A 12,536-nucleotide genomic window follows, 5' to 3' on the forward strand; every position below is an offset into this window, starting at 1 on the left:
ATCCAGGATGTGTTTGTTCTTTATGTATGTGTTCGATCAGGGTGTGTCTGTTCTTTTTGTTCCGAACCTGGGGCAACACATCTTTTGGAGCTACAATATGGGATTGCTAGTGTTATTTTGTACTTATAAAGGTGGTTTCTGCAAATTTCACAGGATGGGGGCGTCCGCACTCTATCCTGGGCATACATGTTCCATCCAATGGCTATGATGTAGTTGGCGCAGCCGGAGTACTCCATGCTTGGGAGTACAGGATATGCTCTCCGAAGCAGCGCCCATAAGCGGGAACATCACAACATTGACTTCATTTATTGGCAAATGGAAGGGAACTTCATTTTACACAAAGAAAAAACATAATGTAACCGGTAGGTTGTACATAGTAGCCGGCTACTACCACAACACTCTCAGCGACGATGGGAGGCGTCGCGCACACATTATTCGTGGCATAGGATGCATGCACCGGAATTCCCCCAGTGAAATTACGGTGCATGAAGAGACCTCCTCCTCGACCCCTCAGATGGAGATGCTATTGGGGATGCCCCTGGCAGTGAGCCCTTTGGCCTCACCCTTGTGGTCGGAGGTATTGGGGTAGAGTAGCATGTACGGAAACTTGGCCGGTCCCGTGCGGTTCTTCAGCTGTGGGTTCGCGTTCATGGCCACCACCTGTTTCTCGATGTCCTCCAACCTCGCGCCGAACCGCTTGAACGCCTCCAGCGCCCTGGCGTCGGACGTCCACTCCGGCGTATCGTGCTGCCCCAGGTAGAGCTCGTCGGAGGTATGCTTGGACAGTACCTCTATCAGCGAGATGCCGATGAGGGCGTGAAGCGGGCTGGTGATCGTGCGAAGGAATACCTTCTCCGGGTCACGCTCCAGCTCCGCGTACTCCTTGGATCCTGGCTCCGGCATAGGGCACCTACTTGCCGATGGCTTGTTGGGGTGGTAACCGGAGTAAGGGTACTGCCCGAAGTTGACGGCCGCGTGCAGCGCCGACCCGGATCCAGATAATGGTGGTGCAGGCCTTGACCAGCTCCGCCACCGTCTGCATGGTGGGCCACCACGCCGCGTCCTTGAGGTCACCGTGACCGACCTCTCGCACCTCCTTCCACCATGCCTGTAGCTCCATGTCCCCCTGGAGCACGCCGTCGCCGGGGTAGTGTAAGACAATAAGTTTTGGGGAACCAGCACACCCCTCTAGGGGTGGCTTATCTCATTATATATAATGGTTGTGTTACAATATGTATCATATACGTACATAGGTACAGAAGCTATACATAGTCTAACACCCTCCCTCAATCTTGCCACTTTCTAAAGAACTGAGAAGGGTAAGATTGCGCCTACAAGCCTCAAACTGTGGCAGCGGTAAAGGCTTAGTGAAGATGTCTGCAAGTTGATCCTTAGATGAGATAAACTTGATCTGGAGTTGCTTCTGTGATACACGTTCCCGTACAAAGTGATAGTCAACTTCAATGTGTTTCATTCGGGCATGAAATACTGGATTTGCAGAAAGGTATGTAGCACCGATGTTATCACACCAAAGAATAGGAGGCTGTGGTTGAGACAAACCCAACTCCTGAAGCAAAGACTGCACCCAAATAATCTCTGCAGTAGCATTAGCCACAGCCTTGTACTCAGCTTCAGTACTGCTACGTGACACAGTAGCCTATTTCCGAGCACTCCAGGCGATCAAATTAGAGCCAAAGAATACTGCATAACCCCCCGTGGATCGCCTGTCATCTGGGCTACCAGCCCAATCTGCATCAGAGAAGGCCGAAAGGACCCGAGAGGAAGTCGGCCGAATATGCATACCAAATGTCAGGGTGAACTGACATAACGAAGAATGCATTTAACAGCAGCCCAATGAGTATCTCTGGGAGCCTGAAGATACTGACAAACCCTGTTAACAGCATAAGAGATATCTGGTCTCGTGATCGTCAAGTACTGAAGTCCACCAACAATGCTCCTGTACTCTGTGGCATCCGCAGGAGAAAAAAGCTCACCATCAACAGCTGTTATCTTGTCGGTAGACGACATGGGTGTGGTGGTCGGTTTGCACTTCAGCATGCCAGCTCTCTGTAACAACTCCAAGGAGTACTTCTTCTGCGTAAGGACAAGACCAGTAGCACGAGAAGTGACCTCAACTCCAAGAAAGTAGTGAAGCTTCCCAAGATCTTTGACCGCAAAATCAGCACCAAGAGAGCAGACAAGAGCATCAGCAGCATACTGAGAAGAGCTGACAAGGATAATATCATCGACATATACCAAAAGATACATAGTGACTTCTGGCTTCTGTAGAAGAAATAACGAAGTGTCAGCAGTAGACGGCACAAACCCATGAGCACGAAGGGCAGAGGCAAGGCGGGCATGCCAGGCACGAGGAGCTTGCTTCAAACCATATAGTGCTTTGGAAAGACGACAAATATAGTCAGGACGATCAGGATCAGAGAAACCAGGCGGCTGTTTCATATAAACCTCTTCCTCCAAAAATCCATGTAGAAAAGCATTCTGCACATCAAGTTGACGAAGTGATCAACCACGAGAAACAGCAATGGAGAGAAGAAGCTGAATAGTGGTAGGCTTGACGACAGGACTGAAGGTGTCCTCATAGTCAAGACCATGACGCTGCCGAAAACCGCGAGCAACAAGTCACGCTTTGTAACGCTCAATAGATCCATCCGAATGCTTCTTCACTTTGAATACCCATTTTGAGTCAATAACATTTACCCGTGGTGGTGGAGGAACGAGAGTCCATGTCTTGTTACGAAGAAGAGCATGAAACTCCTGCTCCATAGCCTCTCGCCAATGTGGAATGCGCAGGGCAGCCTGATATGAGCGAGGCTCAGAAGATGGATCCGCAACAGCAGCAGCCAAACAAGCAGCCAACCAAGCAACCGTACCATCCTTACGTTCCTTAGGTTTGAAAATGCCACTGCGACTGCGCGTATGTGGTCGGGACACAGGAACCACCAAGGTCGACGGAGCAGCCTGCAACGGGCTGGAGGACGGCGACGTTGACGAGTCAGCCGGTGACGAGGAGCCAGTCACGGTAGCCTCGGACTCGGTTGGCGAAGAAGGCCGACCCACCGGCGAAACCGGCAGAGCAGACGAAGCAGCTGGCGACTCCTGCATCACAGATCGGGCCGATGGCGAGCTCGGCATAGTGGGCCGTGGCGCGGCCGGTGTCGCGGGCCGATCCGCTGATGAAGGCGACGTGAGGACCCGAGCCGCGGGGGAAGACGGCGTGACGGGCCGAGCCGCAGGCGAAGACGGCGTGACGGGCCGAGCCGCGGGCGACTCGGCGGCCGCTGGCGAAACGGACCGAGCAGTGGAGATGCTCGGCGCGACGGGCTCGTCGGGTGACCGTGCATGGGCACGCGAATCGATGCCATGCAACCTAGGGCGATCGACGTGCCCACCAGAAGACGACGATGATGATGGTGAATCCTCCAACAGCTCCAAACGAGCTCCACGTCCGGTTCCTGCACCATGGTTAGGTAACAGCAAAGGAGAGTATGCAACATCATCAAATTGGTCAGAAGCAACAGAGGATGAATGCAGGGATGGTGGTTCGACAGTGGACACAGGAAGGTTGGCAAAGGGAAAAACATGCTCATCAAACATGACGTCCCGAGATATATAGACACGATTAGTGGGAACATGAAGACATTTGTAACCTTTATGAAGAGAGCTATAGCCAAGAAAAACACACTTCTTAGAACGAAACTCAAGCTTGCGCTTGTTATATGGACGAAGATGCGGCCAGCAAGCACACCCAAATACCTTGTGAAAGGTATAATCAGGTTGTTCATTAAGGAGAACCTCAATGGGAGTCTTCATGTTTAAAACACGAGTAGGAGTACGGTTGATGAGAAAGCATGCAGTGGTGAAAGCATCACTCCAAAACCGAAACGGAACAGATGCATGGGCCAAAAGAGTAAGACCAGCTTCAACAATATGACGATGCTTACGTTCGACTGAACCATTCTGCTGATGTGTATGTGGACATGCTAAACGATGAGCTATCCCAAGCGACTGAAAGAAAGAGTTGAGGTTGCGATACTCGCCCCCCCAGTCTGACTGGACATGAACAATTTTGTGCTTGAGAAGACGTTCAACATGTTTTTGAAACTGAACAAAAATATCAAACACATCAGATTTGCGTTTAATAAGGTAAAGCCAGGTAAAGCGACTATAAGCATCAACGAAACTGATATAGTAATTATGACCACTGACAGAAGTCTGAGCAGGACCCCATACATCTGAAAACACAAGTTCTAAAGGATGTTTCACCTCACGACTGGACTCCGAAAAAGGAAGTTGATGACTCTTCCCCTGCTGACAAGCATCACACACTGCTACATCTTTATGACTAGACAAACTAGGAAGCTCATGACGACGCAAAATATGACGGACAATAGGTGTGGCCGGGTGACCAAGACGAGCATGCCACTGTGACGGAGAGACCCGAACTCCACTGAAAACACGAGCGACACCAGGATGCTCCAGACGGTAGAGGCCCTGGCACAACCGCCCACTAAGAAGAATGTCCCTCGTGCCCCGATCCTTAATAAAAAGATCAAAAGGGTGAAATTCACAAAACACATTATTATCACGTGTGAGTTTAGGAACTGAAAGAAGATTACGGGTCACAGATGGAACTCGAAGAACATTGCGAAGCTGAAGACTCATATTGGCATGTCTAGTGAGAAGAGATGCTTGACCAATATGAGAGATGTGCATACCTGCTCCATTGGCGGTGTGGATCTTGTCGGAGCCATGATAGGGTTCACGAGTGTGAAGCTTCCCCATCTCGCTGGTTAGATGCTCTGTCGCCCCAGAGTCCATGTACCAGCGTGGATCGATGGAGTAGGACTGAGTGTGTCCCTGTTGCTTCTGCGGCGCGGGACGATCAGCCATGGCGACCTGACGGGCATTGTTGCAATAATCAGGTAGTATATGGCCAGATAATCTGCCACCCACTGCTCGATTGCGTGCCAGACGGCCAGCCCGTCCGCCGCGTACGGGTAGTCCTCGATGAGCAACCGCACTTTGTACGGGCTCAATGGGTCCTCCACTGCCATGCCCCTGCAACACCAGATCTCTTGATTAATTGTTACCAACCATGCATGGTGTACATCGACTATTGACTGATCCTCGCATGCATTGAATCGATCGATTGTCCTGTTCAGAATTAGCTGTAGTTTAATATCCTACCCAGCCACCTCTTGATTAGATCGTTTGGAAGAGCTTGTTCGGTGAAGTTCCAGTTGTTGTAGGCGGCGGAAGACATGGGCATCGCGTGCTTGCCCGGGAAGATGGTACGCTCGATGACGCCGCCCTCGTTGATGAGCAGCTCCCTGTGGTCGACGAGGGTGGAGCTGATGAGCTGGCAGGTGACTCCCCCGCCGAGGAACTGGGCGAGGCCGCTGTCGCCGACGGTGGCGTCCAAGTCGTTCAAGGCGAGCACGTCCCTGCGCATCAGAGTAACGGAGCCCTTCAAGTTGAGCACCCCCGCCAAACATCTTGGTTCCTACGTAGGTACGTATATATATATATATATATATGTGTGTGTGTGTGTGTGTGTGTGTGTGTGTGTGTGTGTGTGTGTGTGTGTGTGTGTGTGTGTGTGTGTGTGTGTGTGTGATTCTATATAGTGAGGAGTCTTGTGGTGTGGTGTGTGAGATCTTGGAGAGCAGCCAAGGCTATTTATAGATGGACGAAAGGGAGGGTGTGAGCTCCCGTTGGGCACTGTCACGTTGCACTGTAGATGCACACTAATATTTCCTGGGCTCATTATTAAGGTACGGAGACAAGATATCAATTGTGTTTTCATGATGATGCAACCACAAATGTAAAACAGAAGTTTCATCATCATGTGTCTTTTACGTGGAAATATGGGAACATGCAATCCGTTTTCGCTTAGGCTGGTCGTAGTGGGGAGTATCGTATACTAGTATCATGCATGTATCATGCATGTGATACTAGTGTATGATACTACATTTATAGTGTATAGTATCATAAAATAGTATCATATTTGGTCTCATTTATTACCATGCATGACACATAGTAGTACACAATTTAATATGATATAGTATCATGATATGATATTCAACCCTCTCTTTCTTCATTTAATTCTATGACACCTCATCAAAATCGTTTAGTTTGCATGCATGGTACTACCTATGATACTTCTATTACGAACAACCTTAGAGCCCGAGAAAGGACCAACCACGGAAGCTACCCTAGGCAGGCCAACCCCCCACACACATAGCACCAATCCATTAACGCAACCGCCTATTTCCTCACAATGATATTAGCACAATGATGTCAGCAGTGACATAATCAAGCGAGAAAAGTTAGAATGTTATTTTTGCGAGGCCAAAGTCAGACTATTTATTTTCTCCAAGATTAATAACTAACTCAAATGCGTGTATGTTGTAACGGGAGAAAACATTGAAATCTATCAATCATAGTTTTTTTTTCCTTTTTTACAACAATCTATGAACCATATTTGGCCGAGTCGAGAAACTGTGTTATGGGAGAAAGAAAGATGAATGATTTGAGTATGTCGCAACTTGAGCTCGTGACATGGGGTATGATTAAAGGAGTATAAATCCCTAAAGCCCAATCTGTTGTCTTTCTTGGGTTTCGATATTTTTTTCCCATGAGACCCAATTGATTTTGTTTTGCTTATCAATTTGGCTCCACCAGTATCGCCGTATCAATGGAGCTCAGTTCCTCGCATACTGCCTTTGTTATGTCAAAACATGCCATTGACCAGACGGCCTGATCGGGCGCTTCAGACTGGTTTGAGGCGCCCGGGTGGGTCACATTTTTTTTGACCAATAAGTGACCGGATGGCCTGATCGGACGTTTGAGGCGGGTTTGGGGCATCCAGCTATAGATGTCATAATATATTGTATGTATTCTAGGTAAATAGAGACATTAGTACTCGAGTAAGTTACAGAAGAAAGTGTGGAACAACAACATGCATAACCCTATATTGGTGGCGCTCGAGTTATAGGTGCCTAGGCACCATCGACTAGAGCAATTAACCAGGAAATTGATGTCCTTGATAGTCATAAAAAGCTATCAACAAGACATCATGGGCCGAAGCCGTTCATAAGAAACTATCAACAAGACTTCATGGGTCGAAGCCGTGCATGCTAATTGTCAAATCTGGAGCACGTTCATAAAGACTATATGTGTTTGGAAGCTTTTGTATATACGTATATGGTATGGTGCTTTACAAGAAGAGTAAACTGAAGTGTGCGTACATACGAATCAAAGGTGTTAGTATACAGAGTGTATGAGCGCGTGTGCATGATCACCGCGCCTGCCCTCTCCTGTACGTGGCCTAGGTAGTGCGTGAGTGGGCATTGTGTACGGGTTTTTTTTTCGAAAAGGGGGCTCCCCGGCCTCTGCATCAAGAGTGATGCATACGGCCATCTTATTAACTAGAAATCAAATTGTGCCAACAAAGTTCCAAAGTCTCAAGCTTAAAGAGAGAAAAGGCAGCTCACACAGAGCGCAAAAGGCTAGAAACGCAAACTAGCCATAAAAAGATGCCACAACCGGCTGGCTAAAGAAGGGTAGGTAAACTAATTGCCTATCCTATTACATGACCGCCATCCAAACCGGTTGAAGATATCCCGAGCTACCATCTTCCAACGGATAGACCCAGTAATCAAATGCTCCCTGGCCTCCATTGGAGTGAGTAGCGACCACGAACGGATCACTGCCGTAGCTCGGAAAATAACCTGCAAAAAATGAATCCGTGATGTTCTGTTAAAAACCAAATCATTTCTGCAAAGCCAGATGGTCCACAGCAAAGCGCAGACTCCAACCCAAATATGTCTTGCTAAGGTAGACTCAATCCCATTAAGCCAAGTCCCAAATAAAGCATTAACAGTATTCGGTGGAATAATGTTGAAAGCAATGTGGACTGTCCGCCAAAGGACCTTGGCCAACGGGCAATCAAAAAAGAGATGCTTAATCGTCTCATCCCGATCACAGAAACTACACCTAGTAGGCCCTGTCCAATTACGCTTTAATAAGTTGTCCTTTGTTAGAATAACTTGTTTATGGACAAACCACATAAACACTTTTATTTTTAAAGGAACTTTGACATCCCAAACATTCTTGGAAGTTGGAATGGAGCTCGAATTAATGACATCAATATACATTGACTTAACTGTAAATACTCCAGACCTAGTCAACTTCCAGCGTAATTCATCAGGTTGGTCAGAGAGTTGAACCTCCATCAGTCTCCTAACTAAATGGAGCCAAACTTCCCAACGATTGCCCGCTAGCGACCGTCTAAACTGAATATTAAGGGGGATAGATTGAAATACCGTTGCCACGAACACCTCACGTCGTTGAGCAATACGATATAACGACGGATATTGAATGGCCAAGGGTGAATCGCCAAGCCAAGTATCCTCCCAGAAACGCGTTGTAGCACCGTCTCCAATAACAACTCTAGTCCTATTGAACAGTAATTGCTTGACTTTCATGAGTCCTTTACAGAAAGGCGAGTCAGTCGGCCTAACTGTTACCTGGGACAGAGTTCTAGTCTGGAGGTACTTGCTGCGAAGGATCTGCGCCCACATGGCTTCACTCCCAGAAGCGAGCTTCCACAACCACTTACTAAGAAGGCATCTATTTTTAACTTCAAGATTCTCAATACCAAGCCCTCCTTGGTCTTTTGGTCGATAGATAATATCCCATTTAGCAAGTCGGTATTTTCTTTTAAGTTCATCACCCTGCCAAAAGAAGTGTGACCGATAGAAGTCCAGTCTTTTCCTAACACCAACTGGGACCTCAAAGAACGATAAGAGGAACATAGGCATACTCGTGAGCACCAAATTTATCAAGATTAATCGGCCTCCGTATGACATGAGCTTACCCTTCCAGCAACTCAGTTTCTTCTCAAATCGGTCCTCGATACACTTCCACTCTCTGTTTGTCAGCCTACGATGGTGTATGGGAATACCAAGGTAGGAAAAGGGCAAACTCCCCAACTCGCACCCAAACAATTGCCTATAAGACTCCTGTTCGTCTTTGGCTCTACCAAAGCAGAACAACTCGCTCTTATGAAAGTTAATCTTTAACCCGAACAATTATTCAAAGAGGCATAACAACAACTTCATATTTCTCGCCTTGGCCACGTCGTGCTCCATAAAGATGATTGTATCATCAGCGTATTGAAGGATGGATACACCTCCATCAACAAGATGAGGTATCAAACCACCCACTTGACCATTCTCCTTAGCCCTTCCTATCAAAATTGCTAACATATCCACCACAATGTTAAACAGGATAGGGGACATCGGATCTCCTTGCCTGAGGCCTTTATGAGTCTGGAAATAATGACCTATATCGTCATTCACTTTAATTCCCACACTCCCTTTTTGCGTAAATGATTCGACTTGCCGGCGCCATGCATCATCCACTACAAGAAACTTGTTAATCCATGACAGATTCCTGCTGACGTTCCTGAAATCCGTCACAGATTATGACGGTTTACCTCGACCCGTCACGAATACCGTCACCGATTTGTAAGCCGTGGTTGGGCCGGAAAACAGCAGGCCCTTGATGACGGACCTCATGCTACCGTCACAAAAACTGTCATGAATCAACCAAGTGGGCTCAAACGGGCCTAGCATTTTTTTAATATACACCATCCACACCGTCATGGATTGTGCTCCTGCTGATGTGGCGTACATGCCCATTCGTTGGCCCACATGTCGGTCAGACCATACGTTTTGCTTAAAAAGTAAAACTGTGAGGATACGTGGGTGCCATTGTATGCCCAACATCACAGTGTATTTTGCATTATGTTGCTTCCCGTAAAAAATAATGGAGACTTCTTTTCCCTGATTCTCACATTCTCCAGATCCCATCGACCGCTGCCGCCGCCGCCAGTGCCACCGACGACTGCCCGGGCGAGGGTGGTTTGATCCGGTGGGGTGGTCCATCTCGGCGCCATCTTCAGGATCCCTTCAGCCTCTCGTCTCGCTGCTGGGCGCCCTTGCTGCGTCGACGAGCCAGCCTCCGCCCGCCATTGGCGCGCCAAAGATCCAGTCGCCGCCCCGCCATTGCTGCGCGGACGAGCCAGTCGCTGCCACACTTGCTGCACCGAGCACGCCCCGGTTCTTTCCCCACATCAACGCCAGCCAGGAGCGAGTGGTATGTCTCCGGCAGAAATCATCTCTCTCCTTCAGATTTGTTGACTAAATATTGTGATTTGCAATTCCCCCCTTCAGAATTTGGGATGCACTTTTGTTCAATACACTTCAGTGGCAAGTTTATATGTTAATCATGCTCATTTTTTGAATACACTTCAGTGGCAAGTTTATATGCTGAAGTTTATATGCTGAACTATAATACATACTAAATTGAGGCTAGCTGAATTTCAGAACTATACCGGTAAGCTAACTGAATCTTCTCACTGATGGAGTGACACATACAGTTAACAACTAAGCCCATTTAGTTCACTGGCTCAGTACACTAGGGTACAAGTTTATATGCTGAAGTTAGATGCTTACTTAAATTCACACTAAACTGAATGATCTCGATGGGGCTGTAGAGATGTTGCTACATCCTACTACAGGAAGTTAAGAATAGATATTACCAATAGGTTAAGCGAGAATTGATCGAACATGTTTTTGCACTATTACACATCCTCTGTTTATGATAGAACAGGATGCCCAGAAAACGATGCTAAATAAGTTTGTCTTGGTTTTATTCAGGTCTTGAGAAGAATAGAGAAGCTGCCCAGAAAAGTTGCGTAAGAACAAAAGTTACCTATATATAACCCACCGTCCCATTCTTTTCCGGTGATGCGCAGTTAGAGTTCATTACAAAATCATGTTCTTCTTTTAGCCGATTCACCTCTGTCACTCGAGTTCGAAGCAGCGAACCTGCAATTCTTTAGTGCTTAATTCAAGTGTTTAATTCCTCAGTGCTGATAGTAACCCGAGTGGAAAATCATCAGTTGTATGTGTGCATTAGAAACAAAAACTTAATCACCTTCCTCTATTTTTTCAGACTAGCTATAGTCCAAGTCAGATTAGAAAAGATGGTGCTAGGCACACAATTCACAAAACTATAGTGGTACCTGAAAGTTGGACGCATTCTCACCTGTGTTGAATTGGTATGACATGTGCGCTAATTTAGTGATGTCGTTGTCTATTGAGAAGGACAAATAATGTTTATGTGAAGCATGTAAAAAATTGTGTGCTTTTAATCCTGTTGCATGTTGATATTGTGGCCCGACTTTGGGCTATTTGATTATAGTTGATGCCTTGATGGGGCAAAAGGTACTGGTAGCAAAAAATGGGCATACATGGTTCTGGAACTGACATATATGATAGTAGTGCCTAGTGATGATTCCATTTCCAGACTAGTAATAGACCTGATCATCCGAGTAGCTAACCAAAGGACCATGGCAGAGGATCTTGAGAACTTCTACTAGTAATAGACATAACAAATTCTTTTTTTTCTCAGATAATATTTTGTAATATTGTCTTGATTGTGTAGAAGTTGGTACATGGTCTGTACTGAAATTGGTTTTTTAAAAATTCAAAACTGGCAGGCTAAGATATCTAGTACTCCCTCTGTTCTGAAATAACTGTCGTGGTTCTGTATCCATGTACATTAATGTCGAATAATCAGTGAAATATTGTCAAGTGGTGTATGTTCCTTTGTCACAGCAAAAGAAAAAAAACTTTTGATGAACTGTGTTCACTATAGTGCGAAGCAGTATAATTTTAAATCTGAACATATTCTAGTTTGCTATACTGTACATGTTAATTTGATTGTCGGGGTAAACCTTTGATCGAGTTGGTTCTTTTTCTGCAATTTAGATGGATAGACGTTGGATTCATGGTACATTGTTTTCCCGTGAGTACATCGAAGGTGTCAAAGAATTTATGAACTTCATTCAAGAGAAATTCAGCGAGGATGATAAAATACTCTGCCCATGTAGAAAATGCCTTAATCATAACTACCAGCATCAGACCGTTGCGAACACGCACATACTGACGTATGGCATGGAAAGTACGTATACTCGCTGGATATATCATGGAGAAGACTTTGATGTAGATGTTATTGAACATCCTGTTGATGTGCATGTCACCGAGGATGGTGACAATGGCGCTGACCGCTTTGAAGAGATGTTTGAAGACCTACGCACAGCAGTAGTGTAACATCCCAAAATTCTAAATTTTGGAATGTTATTATAAATAGATAGATTTGTTTGTTTGTTTGAATTGTTGTGTGATTGATTGAGTGAAATTTGAAACTTTTTGAAAGTTAAATGAGAGGGAATAAAAGGACTTTCCCAAACTTTCATTTTTGTTTTCTGATCTCCGTGAATTCAAATATTTCTCATCACAAAACCCTGGAGAGAGGATAACATGACTTCTTCCATTTAAATAAAAAAGGGGTGTTGAAAATATTTGAATTTCATTTGGAAATATTTTCTAATTCATAAACTTCATGCAACTCAGTGATTTTCACGAGCGAAGATAAAATGA

At 46.1% G+C, this 12,536-nt stretch overlaps 1 pseudogene; it reads right to left on the minus strand.

Annotated features, from left to right (window-relative positions):
* Nucleotides 1–293: 293 nt before the first annotated feature.
* Nucleotides 294–5,521, minus strand: LOC119280735 (annotated as a pseudogene).
* Nucleotides 5,522–12,536: the final 7,015 nt, after the last annotated feature.

Source organism: Triticum dicoccoides, chromosome 3B (assembly GCF_002162155.2).
Source record: "Triticum dicoccoides isolate Atlit2015 ecotype Zavitan chromosome 3B, WEW_v2.0, whole genome shotgun sequence".
NCBI classification, from domain to species: domain Eukaryota; kingdom Viridiplantae; phylum Streptophyta; class Magnoliopsida; order Poales; family Poaceae; genus Triticum; species Triticum dicoccoides.